The sequence below is a fragment of the Antechinus flavipes genome, chromosome 6 (genome assembly GCF_016432865.1).
Source record: "Antechinus flavipes isolate AdamAnt ecotype Samford, QLD, Australia chromosome 6, AdamAnt_v2, whole genome shotgun sequence".
In the NCBI taxonomy this organism is placed as follows: Eukaryota; Metazoa; Chordata; class Mammalia; order Dasyuromorphia; family Dasyuridae; genus Antechinus; species Antechinus flavipes.
The window spans coordinates 82,792,374-82,807,256 of record NC_067403.1 but is presented as its reverse complement, the minus strand read 5'-3'; positions in this window follow the sequence as shown (position 1 = coordinate 82,807,256).

The window sequence follows — 14,883 nt, the reverse complement described above, 5'->3', positions numbered from 1 at the left end:
AGAAGTGGCTTGAAACACTTCATTGTTGAAAAGAGCCATATCCATCAGAATTGATCATTACATAATCTTGTTGTTGCTATGTACAATGTTCCCTTGGTTCCACTTACTTCACTTTGCATCAATTCAGGCCTCTCTGAAATCATTCTGCTAATTGTTTCTTACAAAACCATAATATTCTATAACATTCATATACCATTATGTATTCATTCATTCTCCAACCAATGGGTATCCATTCAGTTTCCAGTTCCTTGCCACTACAAAAAGGGCTTTTCCCCCTTTTTATGATATCTTTGGGGTACAGGCCCAATAGAGTCACTGCTGGATCAAAGAATATGCACAGCTTGATAACCTTTTGGGCATAGTTCCATATTGCTCTCCAGAACTATTAGATTAATTCACAACTCTACCAACAATGTATTAGTGTCCCATGAACTTCTTTTATTACAAAAAAATTCCTTAAAAGCAAATACATTTCATACCTGTGTTTACCACTGCTATGCTTTCGCAGCATTTATTACTATGTCACCTCTTGATATCATTAGGAATTCAATAAGCATAGTTTATCTCATCTGAAGCAGTGTTTCCCAACATCTTTTTGACCTATGTACCTCTTACAACAGCAATAATTGCATTATGAAACCCCAATTTAATATACTGCTCCCAGCATTATTTACTATTAATGGTGCCATTAAATAATTTTTGGCTGAAGTGTTTGCCATCATTATCATGAATGCCCTAGAATTTTATGAACTGCTAACCAGGAACCACTGAATTAAATTAAAGATGTTGCAATAAAATAGTGGAGTTTAGGATTGTGCCCATAAAACCCCTTTCTACGTCTGAAAATGTCATTCTTTTCTACAAGTCACGTAAGAAGGATATACAAAAAAGTTTAATGTTCTTACTCTTTAAAAATGAGTCCTATAAATGAAAAAAAGTTGTCACTGAAGGTGAAGCTAATAAATTCTACATGTCAAAATTATTGTGAAGCCCTAAAGTCATTAAACATTAAAGGGAATGATAGAATTGCATCTTATGTCTCTTTTATATATTGTTACTAACTTAGTTGTCTTTAAATATGAATTAGTACAATCAACTAAAAACTGAACTTAAATCATTCAAGACCTTTTCTCCTTCCTCACCCTCTTCTAGTACAATAGAATTAATCTTCTACTATTTTTTGAAATGCCAGGCTACAAGAACTACATCTGGTATATTGTCATCTTTACTCTCTTCTCTCCATTTCTCTTCTTGCCCCACTAACACCGATTACCCTCTAAGACCTTTTTTCTATATCCCTTAGTGAACTCTTTTATATTTTCATTGTTTTACCTAATGTTGTTAATCATTTGATGGACTTGAAAATGCAGTCTTTTCTCTACAGGTGGATTATGTCCTCTTAGAGTTTCCTGATACCATTTTAGTAGTTGCAAACACTGGTGAGAGTAAATAGGAAGAGCTCTTCAAATCCATATTACTCAGAAGCAAAAGTGAAACATCAGCTATTAAATTTTACCTTTCCTACAAAAACAAAACTCTTTACAAAATAGCAAAATTGTCAGCTAATTACTACCTTTGTTTTACAAACAGAACAAATTATAATAGAAATGTACAAATGGCAACAATACCTTACATTTTCTCATTAAATTTAAAATGCCTCAATCATAACAATTTCATTTCAAGTTTTTTCCTCCTTAATTTTAGGGGAAGTTTTTCTTACCTCTGAAGAAGCTTCCAAATGTTGGACCCTTCCACTAATGTGCTCATACTTTGATTGTTAGAAATCTTTTAAAGCAGGTCTCTTGCCGCCTGCAGTCATTTATAGTATGGTGTTTTTTTTTTTTTTTTTTTTTTTGTTTGTTTGTTTGTTTGTGTTTTTTTACACCTGTGCTTTATTCCCACTAATTAGCTATCTCCAGAAAGAGAATTTTTTTTTTTTTTGCCAAATTGGTGATTGTCTTCATTTGCCTTCCCCTATCTTGTACTTTCTTCTCTTTTATTTTTTATGATATCAGAACAAAAAAAGGAGGGAAAAAATTCATCAATCTTTTCTTTTTCTATCTCTTTCCCCAATCCACCCTTGCTTTGGATAGTCTCTCAACAAAATCTGTGGTAACTTCCTTCTAATCAAGGAAAGAAGTATCATGGCAACCAAGTTACTCATTCACTCAATTAGTTTCCCCTCTTTTTTCTTCAAAAATGCTCAGTTATCACTAAATAAACTTTTTGGTTTTCTCTATTTTTTTTCAACCTACTCAGGGCATATTTCTTTTGGTTCCTCCAAATCCTAACACCTTATGAATTTCTTACAATAGTAAGCACTAAACAAGGGTTTATTGATTAATTGATCTCAAATCTATATAGTCAGCATTGATATGAACTCTGCTCTTGAAGCGGGTTGTGGTCCCTTTAAGAAACTGTATTTCCTATTGATTTGTGATTGCTTTCAGATTACTCCCAACCCTTCCTAGCTGATACATTATCAGTTCAGGAAGCCACGGTCTTTGATTCACAAATCCTGGTCAAAAGCACCCCTTTGAATTCCAATAGGAGATCTGGTTCCCATTGGATCTGAGCCAACTTGGGCTCTCCCAGCCCTGCTAGTTCTGATCTATTCCGATTGTTCCAGCCCCCATTCTGATGATATGCTCGGGTTTCCCAACCTCCACCAAGACATGCAATATGAGATTCTATCAACTAAGGTCTTTGCAGATGGACCTTGGCAGTTTCCTTTACTACCAAGTCTTTCTGCCCACTGAGAACTGCATTCTCAGTGCAAAAATCCATTTTCCATAGATTGCCCACTGGAATAAGATTCTTTTCCAGTGCTACCCTCTCTTTATCTTCACCTATTTCCCTAACCAGACTTTATGCTTCCAATCCCCATAATAAGCCTCTTATCAATCTAAGTTTTCGGGTCTATAAATTCCTTTACAGAGAACTTCTGCGCTGCTAAAACGGTCCCCAAAACTCCCTATCCTTACACCGAATCCCAAAGGGTTGCAGGGGAGCTCCATTTGATTCCCTGAACCCCAAACCTGCCAGTAGACCTCATTTAACTCCCTGACCACCAAAAACTCTAATTTCATTTAGGTTCCCCAAATCTAAATCTCATCACTTCCATACTTCCAACTATCACAATTTGTCACTCTAGGGATGCCCTTTTCCCTCTGAAGTAGTAATGTGTTCCATGATAGCAGTGTTTTTCTTCTCCGAAGAATCAAGTCCAAAGTTTGGAATCTTCTTGATACCTGTCAAAGAGGTGCTTCCTAAACCCGAAATGCCATTTTCTATCTTCTGCTCACCAAATGGACGTTTCTTGGATTTTGGAAAGAAAAGCCATCAATCAAAATTTACCTCGGTTTCACAAACATACCTTAAGTACATACTGTGGGAAAGCTACTGAGCTAGGTGCTGGGTTACAAGGATGGAAAAAAAAAAAAAAAAAGTATAGTTCTTGCCCTCAAGGAAATTCAAACTACTAGAAGTCAGAAGGATATTTTGTGGCTGTCCAGCTATTTAATTAACCAAAACATAAGGATGAAGGTGAAGGCAAAGTCCCTAAATGGGATTATTTTGAAAGGAGGCCACAAGACTTTTATATTCTTTTCTCAGTAATTAAACTACATCTAGAGAAGAAAGTAGGTTCTCTTCCTGCATTGCAAATCACTGCTTACTTCAGCTTACAAAGAGTTGGGGTGGGAGAGCAGAGATGTTAATCACAGGAGTATTATTCTGAGAGAGAACTGACTGCTTGCTATCTGGAGCCCTGGAAACATTTTCTTAGGTTCACATTTGAACATTGTTTCTTGAATAGTGTTTACCTTATAATTTTCTACATGTTACCTGTGAGGGGGGAAACTCGGTGCTTTCAGAGCATATCTATTTTAGTCTTTATGCTATTCTACCATACTATTAGAAAATCTGAAATAATAGCCTTAGGGAATCAATACTTTCCTTTTAGCTATTGATATGCCTCACTCTGTGTTTAAAGGACTTGGTACTATGTAGTGAGAAAATCAAATTCTTGTTAAAGGGCTAGGTCTACCTTTTTATAGTCTATTCCATCCATTAACTTCTGGTTAAAAACTAGTTTCAAAATATGGTTTGCTGGATGTGGTGCTATTGCCTGTAAATCTTGCTTCTCATGGAGCTGACACTGAGAAATCTCTTGAGTTTAGGACTTCTGAGCTGCAATGAATTAAGCCAATCAGTTGTCCATACTAAGTTTGGTATTAATAAGGAGCACTGGACAACCAGATTGCTTAAGGAGGGATAAGCAAGTCAGTGTGGAAACCTACCAGGCTCCTTTGCTGTTTAGTGTGGAACCAGCAAGTGAATATCTCTTAAACTTAAAGTCTGGAAAAGACTTTAAAAAAAGAAAAGTTAATCAATAATCAAATATTTGTTAAGCTTATTATGTGCCAGGCATTGTGCTAAGTGCTGGGAACAACAACAAAAAAGTCAAAAAGTCTCTACCCTCAAGTTCATATTCTTTATAAAATTCTTTCTTAAATAAGTTTTTGTTGATATATTTTGTTTCTTTTTTTTTTACACCACCAATTTCTTCCAATATTCTTTTCCCATATTCTCTGAGAGTCATCCTATATAACAAATAGTATTGTTAAAGGCAAAAGAAAAGAAATAAAGGAAGAAAAAATTCAGCATAGATGATCAATACTTCAAAAACATCTAAAGTGATATGCAATACATACTTGTGATCTCCCACCTCTGCAAAGGCTTGAGAGGCAGGGGAAATATATTTTCATGTCTCTTCTTTTGAACCAGGCTAGCTCTTCAAAACTTTTCAACATTCAGCTTTGATATTTTATTGTGGCTGTTATTTCCACTTACATTGTTGTAGTTACTATGTGAAAAGTCCTCAGTGTTGGTTGTGGTTAGTAGAGGAGTTGATCCCTGGGGCAAGCAGGCAAATTCAAATTATGTCAAACTCCTGAAACCCAACCTTTGTAGAGGTCTTGATCAGATTCACTTGTCATGCCTTGTCAAGAATCTCAGTCATGCAGCTCTGAGATACCACCACACACCTCTCAGATTGGCTACGATGACAGGAAAAAATAATGATGAATAATAGAGAGGATGTGGGAAAACTGGGATACTGATGCATTGTTGGTGGAGTTGTGAATGAATCTAACCATCCTGGAGAACAATTTGGAACTATGCTCAAAAAGTTGTCAAACTGTGCATACCCTTTGATCCAGCAGTGTTTCTACTGGGCTTATACCCCAAAGAGATACTAAAGAAGGGAAAGGGACCTGTATGTGCCAAAATGTTTGTGGCAGCCCTGTTTGTAGTGGCTGGAAACTGGAAACTGAGTGGATGCCCATCAATTGGAGAATGGCTGGGTAAATTGTGGTATATGAATGTTATGGAATATTATTAGTCTGTAAGCAATGACCACAGAATAAATACAGAGAGGCTTGGCGAGACATAATGAACTGATGCTGAGTGAAATGAGCAGAAGCAGGAGATCATTATACACAGCAACAGCAATACTGTATGAGGATCAATTCTGATGGAAGTGGCTCTCTTCAAAAATGAGAGGATCCAAATCAGGTCCAATTGATCAGTAATGAACAGAACCAGCTACATCCAGAGAAAGAACACTGGGAAATGCGTGTGGACCACAACATAGCATTTCCACTCTTTCTGCTATTATTGCTTGCATTTTTGTTTTCTTCCCAGGTTATTTCTACCTTCTTTCTAAATCTAATTTTTCTTATGCAGCAAGATAATTGTATGAATATGTATACATATATTGTATTTGACATATAATTTAACATGTATGGGACTACCTGCCATCTAGGGTAAGGGGTAGAGGGAAGGAAGGGAAAAGTTGAAACAGAAGTGCTGATGACATGGAGGTTACCAGAGCAATTATGGTGCCTAAGTCCTGCCCTCCCAATCTTGTCACAAGCCCCACTTTTCTTTTCTACTCCTTTTTATTGATATATTTTCATCAGATCTTTTATTTAGTCATTTCCTGAAATCTATCATCCTGAACCTCCAACTTCTGAATCTTCTTTTGTAACAGCAACAAAATCAAAAAGTTAAGCAAAACCAACTGATGAAGTAATCATGATCCATCCTCCTCCCCCATGACTACTTCTGCTATAGGTAAACTATAGGTAAACTCTTAATGTTGACTCAGTAGCTCCCCTTTATTCATTCATTTTTTTTATTCCTGTCAGTCCTCTTCTATAAAGTAAGTTCTTTGGGGTCAGGGACCTTATTTTGTTTTCCCAGGTTTTATATTCCTGATATATAATAGCAGGTACTTAATAATTACTTGTTAAATTAAATGAATTTCATTAATGGTATCCTTCAATGCCTACATTCTTGAAAATCACTTTTCACTTCTCTCAACTAATTTCTTGAAATTGACATACATCCCTCCACATGCATACATGCACACATACCACACATGTCTAGCTACACATATGCATATACGTGTGTGTGTACGTATATACACACGTGTGCACACGCATAGAGGGAGAGGGCAAGTTTTGCAACTTGCCTAGGGTTACACAATTAGTCAAATGTCTGCAGCTGGATTTGAAATCAGATCCTCCTGATTCCAGAAAAGGAGCTCTATTCACTGTACCATCTAGCTGCTCCTCTTTAATATTTTTATTTAAAATATTTTAGATTTGTTGCTGTTACTGTTCTTCCCTGAAGGGAAACATAAAGAAGTTTAAAAATATTTTAAGGAAAATGTGCCAAGATTGCACAACTACAGAGTGCTAAATATTAACCTTGGTCTTCTGAGCCAATATAGAGAAGACTTACCTGTTTCCTAGCTCTTCCACTTCCTGAGTAAACTTTTCTTTCCAGATCTTCCAAGAGTCAAGAACACCTGACATTAACTGGTTTGAATGTGAATCCAAACTTGTGAACTCTTTCCCATAATAGATTTATTTTTCTAAAAGCTAATTTTTAACTATTGGAATTTCTGGATTCCAGAAAAATCCCTTACCTCAGAATTCCCAAAGATTCTTCCCATGGGTTTCATTCAGATCATTCTAAGAGAACCTTGCAGCATCATCTCAACTCTCTCTAACAGCCTCTGAAAGGAATATAGAAAATTTTTAAGTCCTTCTCTCTCCATAAGGATCCCAGCATAAGCAAGGCTCTTCCTTTCCCATGCGGCCATTGGAGACTTTTTCTTCTTCATTATGGGCTTGTGTTGACCCCGCTTTGTTTCCCTCTCTGTGCTAATTAATTTGTCTACAGTAAATTTATTAGATGGCTAGTCATACCATTCAAGAGAAGCCTGGTTTTTCTCCCCATCATCACAGACCACAGGTTCCCAAACTTTAAAAACCTGGAGTGATATGGCTATTGAAAGGGACTCATCCCATTCAGTGAATTAGCATAATAAAAAAGAAAACTAGAGTTCTGCAGGCTGAATAAATAATACATTTTGTCCATGTCTACATAGCTGTTTTCCAAATGTAAATAGTTATTATGATCAATTAAATACAAATTAATCTAAAAGCCTTACTGAATTCAAAATAACTTGAATTATTGTGTCTGAAAAACTGTTGTTATAAAGTTCCCATTTTCAAAAAAAAGGTTGGGAAATGGTATCCTGTAAAGTCCAGATCTACCTTGGCCCATGGCAATAAAGCTTATGTTCCCATTGAACTTGAGTCTATTTTCTTCATGAAGCCTAGGTTTTCCTTCCTAATGAAAAGTTAACCCCTTCCTTTTTTGATCTCATTTGGCACAGTCCTACTCTCAGAATAGTGGTTTTTAAATTTCCAATTCATTCTCAAAGTTCCTCTCCTTAAGGTCTCTTGGATGATGGAAAACTTAAGATTCCCTCTTCCCTAGGACAGTTGTTTTCAAGAGTCATATTTATTCATATTTTAATAGAAAAATACTTTCCATCTTTTTTTGTTTGTCCTTCATTCTTGAACAGGACCATGACCTCAGGGAGGTGATACCATGATGTGCAAGTGAATTGGATTTAAGTGAGGGAGGACTGGGCAAAGTCATTTTCCTCATTTTCCCTCCAGAGCCAACTGGGTGGGCCAGATATAGATGACTGGAGATGGTTCTAGATGCAGTGGGAGACCTTGGACTTTCTAAGCTAAATTCTTCAACAGGTCTCACTTTGATTGAGGTCACACCCATTTAGTGATTAAGGCTGGGAAGCAATTAAGGTAGAGAATCTCCTCTTTGACTTTCCACCTTCAGTAACAATGACAAATCCAACTCCTCTTCCCCCCACCAGTTAAGGGAGAGTGAAGTCACTCTCAGGATGGGAGCTGTCCCTTGAAGGTCAAGGGATTGAGATCTCAAAAGGAACCTTAGATGCAGGAACCTCATGAAGAGTTCTTAACCTGGAGCCCATATACCCCCTCTCTGTCTCTGTTTGTCTTTCTGTCTCTTTTTCTCTGTCTCTGTCTCTCTGTCTATCTGTGTGTCTATCTTTCTCTGTGTCTCTGTGTCTGTGCCTGTTTGTCTCTGTCTCCGTGAGTGTGTCTTTCTCTGTCTCTCCTTTCCCTAGGCATAGATATAGAAAAATATACATATAGATTTATATGTAGTATTTTGGATGAAATTCATAAATGAATGAATGAACAAGAAAATGAATGAATGAACATTTATTAAGCACTTACCATGTTCCAAACACTATGTGGTTAAATGCTGGGATACAAAAGAAAAGTGAGACAATCATTGTTCTCAAGAAACTAAAATTCTAATTGAGGGAGAAAAACATAAAGGAGAGTTCTGATGTAAGGCAGATGGAAAGATCTAATGGTGGCAAGGCTGATGGTAAAACCCAGGGATTATAGGGATTATATATCTAAAACTAAAAGGTAGTTTAGTGACCATCTAATCCAAACCTCTCATTTTATAAATGAGATAACTGAGACCCAGTTGTGATTTATCTAAGCTCATTTAGGTAGATAGGTAAGTTCTTTCTGTGCTGCCAATCCTTCCTAATGTAAAAATATTTAAATTTATGATAATTGTACAATATAAATAATTAAATGTCAATAAATTGTACCTAATATTTATATACATAATTTATGTTAACCTTATAATTCTATTTAAACATAAACTATTAACATTAGTTACATTCAAATAATTCAAAATTAACACAAAATATTAAAATTATTTTCCCCTTCAAACATACCTATCTTTCAACTCTACACTCAAAAGAAAGATTCAATTCATACAAAATGTTTTTCTTTATAATTTAACTATAATTTGCTATAATTTATATCTTAGCAAATGTGCTTAAACATAAATAAACACAGATACAATTTTACTTAGAAATAAAAATTTGCATTCTACTATATCTATTTTCTTTTCCTTATGAATTAAAAAATACACCATGTAAATTGACTCAGCTTGCTACTTCAAGGCAGTCTTACATTCCAATTCTTTTTCTGGAGACAGTATATGGTAGTGGGTAAGAATATAGAACTTGACATCAAGAAAACCTGAGTTCAAACTCCTTCTCTGATATTTACTAGCAGTGTGATCATGGACAAGTCACTTAGTATTTTTGAGCCCCCATTTCCCTCCTTGTAAATGGTAAGAAGAATGTCTGAAATGTTACTCCCACTGGAATGTCTGTAGACTCAAACAAAGCGATTCATTTACATTTACAAAATGTAAAATGCTGTATGTTCACCAGCTCTTTCATTAAAGCTGATGTTCACAGAACTCAATGGCAACTCTACATTTGCATGTGATCTCATTCACATCATAAAAAGAACAACAACAAAAATGGAATCCAAGACCATTGTGCCAAGCTACAGACTTCTACAAGCTCTAGTTCAGCCTTTTATATTTCTTGAACCACTCTATCATTTGACAAAGAACAAGCCTCCTTTGGCTCCAGTCCTTATGATTTACAATGTAATTACAATAAAGAGGTGAACATACTGAGATTTTATTCTATCACCTAGTTTTTAATGAGTTATTTCTAAATATGAGGCACTAACTGTGATCCTACAGATTTCACCTAATCTGAAGGCTTTAACCATCAAATTCTCTAAGGCTCCAAAAACCCATGAAATCCTCATTAACATTATTTTTATCGCATACTTTCAAAGTGTTAATGAGCTAGAAGAAATATTCATTAGTCACTGTGCAGAATGGAGTATACAAATCACTGTATCCCCATTGTATTTTTTTTCCACTGATACTAAGCTATTTCATTAGCAATTTCAAAAGCATAGCTCCTGAAAAAAGAAGCATCCAGGAGCTGTCATATTAATGTCTGGGATTAAATGATAGCTTTGAATGGAATCTCTGGGTTGCAGGAAATGCATGTTCTGCCAGGAATGTGTGTATTCCTTTATGAAATATGTGCATCTAATTAATGCTGGAGTCATAAGTATAGATTGAATGAAAAGAGATAGACTCAGGAGGGAATGAATTAGAGATAGCTAAATAATCATTGATGACCTTCATCTTCCAACCCCCCCAAAATCACTCATTCTTGCTTCAGGATGCCAGCCTCACTCGGGGCAGGGAAAACTCAACTAAGCCTATTTTTTAAACCCCTTTGGGTCCTCTGGTCTATTCTAATCTAAGATCATATAGTATCACAAGGAAGGATCTGGATATAAATACAGTTATAAACATGACCATAGATATGTATGTCTATAGAATGCTTCTAGCTGTATCCGGCACTGGGGCTACCTGAGATTCAGAACCCTCCAGATATGAAAGGTAGTTTTCCAAGACTCTTGGAGCCTTTGGTTGCTGTCGCTGCTATCCCTAATAGAGAATAGGGTTCATTTGAGGAAATATTCGCTCTGGGTATGACAGTAAAGCTGTATTTTAGGAGAAGGAGAAGGGTCTAATTTAAAAGACACCTTTGAAAAGTTTCTGTTTTTATAGCAAACTTCAGTTGCCAACATTTTCGAAATCAAATTTAGTTAAGTTTTAGTTTCATTTGAGGAATAAAATGTCATTTATTGTTAAGTATTCAGATCACATTTAAAAATAAAATTTTCTGTATGCATAACCAATAGGGATGAGCTATGCATGATTTTGCATAACACCATTACATTTTGTCATATTCAGATAATAAATAGGGACAAACATAACAGAAATATGACAAATATATCTGTCTTAGACAGACTGGACTCCCCAATCCACGTTCTATGCGTTCATCTAATTCTACCCTTTGCCAACATTTTCACCTACACTGGAGTTTCCTTCACCTCTATTTCTATCCATATATATCACTCTCATCCTTCATGTTCTTCAGTTCAGCTCTACCTACTGTGTGAAACCTTTCCCAACATCACAGCTATCCTCCTTCTTCAGTGAGATGTAATCTTGGCCATCTGGATTCTTCCTACATTACAGCCTACATTATTATACATTACCTATTGTTTTTATCTGTGTAACCATCATTATCATCACCATCACCATCATCTCACATGATACTTTAAGGTTTATGAAATTCTATCCTCACACCAACTTTGAAAAGAAATTGAGTATGTATTGTCCCCACTTTGCAGATGAGAAAATGGAAGTCATGACAGGGTCAGCGACCTAACCAACATGACATAATAAAAACCTCTCAGGGATGGAATTCATTTCCAGATCCTTTGAACTCCAAATCCAGTACTCTTTGCCCTGTTCCATTGTGTGTGCCTATCAAATCACCCCTCCTAGATGGAAAGCTCCATGCCTGATTCATTTTTTTTTTTTTTGATTTGGGGTTTGCATTATTTTTTTCTTGGTTTTTGCTGCTGTTGCTGCTGCTGCTGGTGGTGGTGATAGTAGGGTGATGGTATCATCATTCAGCTTAGCCCCTGACTCTCTGAATCACTTTTCCACTTTGCTCTGCCCCATTCTCTTTAGACATTCTCTTATATTTCATGTAACAGCTCTCTTTATGTCGTGTCTTCTTCCATTAGAACATAAGCTATTTGAGGGCATGAACTTCTTTATTTTTGTGGTATTTGAAGTCCCAGTTCTTAATAGTGCCTGATCTCTCTCTTTCAGCACCTCAATTCAGTTCATTTGTGGTACTTAATACAAGTTGGATAGATGGATGCAACCATTCCAATTGTTTTTGGGTTTTTTTTGTTTGTTTGTTTGTTTGTTTGTTTTCTATATTCCAGGCAATAACCACTGAGGATATAAATAAAAGCCAAAAAAGACATCCTAGTGCTGACATTATAGTGAGGAAAAATAACCCATAAAAGGGAGATGGGATGTAGAAATGGGATGTGGAGGGTATCAGTGCACACCAAGGTTGATGGGAAGGTTTTTAAAAATTGGAGAGAATATAGAATGAAGCTAGGAATAGCATGAGCACAAACCAAGCACCTCATTGAATGATGATCCAAGAGAGCCTCACCAATTAGAACTGAGGAGATGAGGTTAGGAACATCTCCGGGATAAAAAGGCTGTTGTTGTAAGAGATGAAACAATCTTTTCCTTCTTCCTTTGTTTCTTCCTTTTCTTTTTCCTTCCTTTTTCCCTCCCTTCCTTCTTTCTTTTCTCCTTTCTTCCTTCCCTCCCTCCTTTCTTCCCTTCCTCTTTCTTTCCCTTTCTCCTTCTCTCCCTCCTGTTTTCTTTTCTCCTCCTCTTCTTCTTCTTCTTCTCTCTCTCTCTTTCTCTTTCTGTCTCTCTTTCCCTTTCTCTCCCTTTCCCCATTCTCTTTTTGTTAACCAGAGGAGAGTTGAACAACCTGATCTGTGCCTTTTCTGGAATTCCTAGATTCTTAATGATCTTATACTCTGTTTAGAGCTAGCCCAGATTGAAAAAAAGTAACAAGCCTACAACTGTATCACAGATGTTCTATCATGTCCTAGTTTATTGCTTTTATACAAATAGTACAACACCCACACACTACACTACCTAAGCATATCAGTCTATTTACATCGTTGGGGAAGGCATTGAGGGGAACTAATTCTATTAAACCCAGGTCAGAAGACTACCCCATATTATATGATGTATCCTAAGAAAACATTGAGGCGTAATAAAAACAATAAAGTCTGCAGGAGAGCTGTGGCAATTCCATTTTACTCTGTAATCCTAGAAATTATAATTTAGAAGAAAGAACATGAAACTTACCTCTATCTTACTCTTCTTATTGAACAGGATCAGGAGATTAGCAAGAAATACTACTTGGTGGTTAAATTTTTACATATATCTATATAGAGAGATATACATACATATAGAGCACTGAATATATACATGTATAAAGTATAATGATGTGCATAATACAATAGGACACATACATACAATAATATTGTATAAAGGTATATACAATAAAACAATAGAACATATACATACAAAATAACATATAATGATATGCACAATACACTATTAAAAGCCATGCATATAATAATGTATAACGATATAGACATAAAATGTCTATATTGTTACAATTATGTTTATGTATATGTAAAACAATGTGTACATATATGCATACATAGAATTGGGATATAGAATTAGGAAAGACCTAGTTTCAAATTACCCTTTGGACAATGTATAAGATCACTTGGCCATCTACCTGATCCTCTATTTCATCATCTGTAAAAAAGGGGTACTAAAACTTGTCCCATCTTCCTCTACTGTAAGCATTTTTTAAGATCTTGCTGTGTGCAAGACTGCTGCTTCAAAGATTTTTTTTTAATTGTCCCTGACCTCAAGAAGTTTATAATCCACTAAATGATCTTATATTCTGCTGAAAGAGTTTGTATTCTACCCCCATCAGTTATTGTAAGAAATATACTTAGTAAACTTTAAAGGAATCCATAGATATACTATTAATTCTGATGTTGTCACTAATTTCAGAGCGATGGATTATAGTCTCAGCACCCAGTCCAGACATCTATTAGATGAGGTTCTCAATGGATGATCATTAGGAAGTTGTTGGTAAGCCCAGGTTTTTAAATCATGTTTGATTCTTCATGTCCCTAGCTATGGTTTTCTTGGCAAAGATACTGGAGTGCTTTCTGTGGAGTGAAACGACAAATCACTTCTCCAGCTCATTTTACAGAGGAGGAAACTGAGGCAAACAGGGTTAAGTCACACAGCTAGTAAGTATTTGAGATTAGATTTGAACTCCAAAAGATGAGTCTTCCTGACATTGCCCCATAAGCAGGAAGATTTGATTTGAAATATGACCTCAGGCACTGACCAGCTGTGTGATGCTGGGGAACCATTCAACATAATCAATTTTAGCTTTCTCACTTTTATTACAGTAGCACCTATCTCCCAAGGATATTGTGAGGATAAAATGAGACATTTGTAAAGTCTTAACACAATGTGTTGCACACAGTAGGTGTTTATTATTATTACACCTAATGTAATATATCTTTAAACAAGAAAATTTAAGAAGTAAATGAAAAGCCCATAGCTCCAAAAAGAAGGATTTCTGTAACTCTTCCTGGAACTTAATGAGTAGATGACAGAATTCATTTGTGGTATGCTACGCTGCCACTTCTTTATCTGACAAAAATCATTCAGGCAGGGCTAAAAATCACATCTTCCTCAGGCTAAGTAGGAAGTTTATGTTACCAGTGGGTTTTTTGTTGTTCTTGTTGTCATTGTTGTTATTGTTATTGGTTTGTTTTTGTTTTGTTTTTTTTCCTAGAACAAAGGGAAAAAATAATCTTTCAAGATTTCGGTGTCAGGATTACTTAAGCTACTGCAGTTAATGAGAAAGTATGTCAACCCCTCTAATTGTGCTCTATGCAGACAGAATTAAGGTACTGTTAGACTGGTATGACTGGTCATTTTAATATTGATGGAATAGATAGCACAATTGCCATTTCTAGAAACCATTTTCTATTCCCATAGGCAGGTAGGTGGTAGAGTGGATAGAATACTAGGTTTGCAAACAGAAAAACTCATCTTACTGAG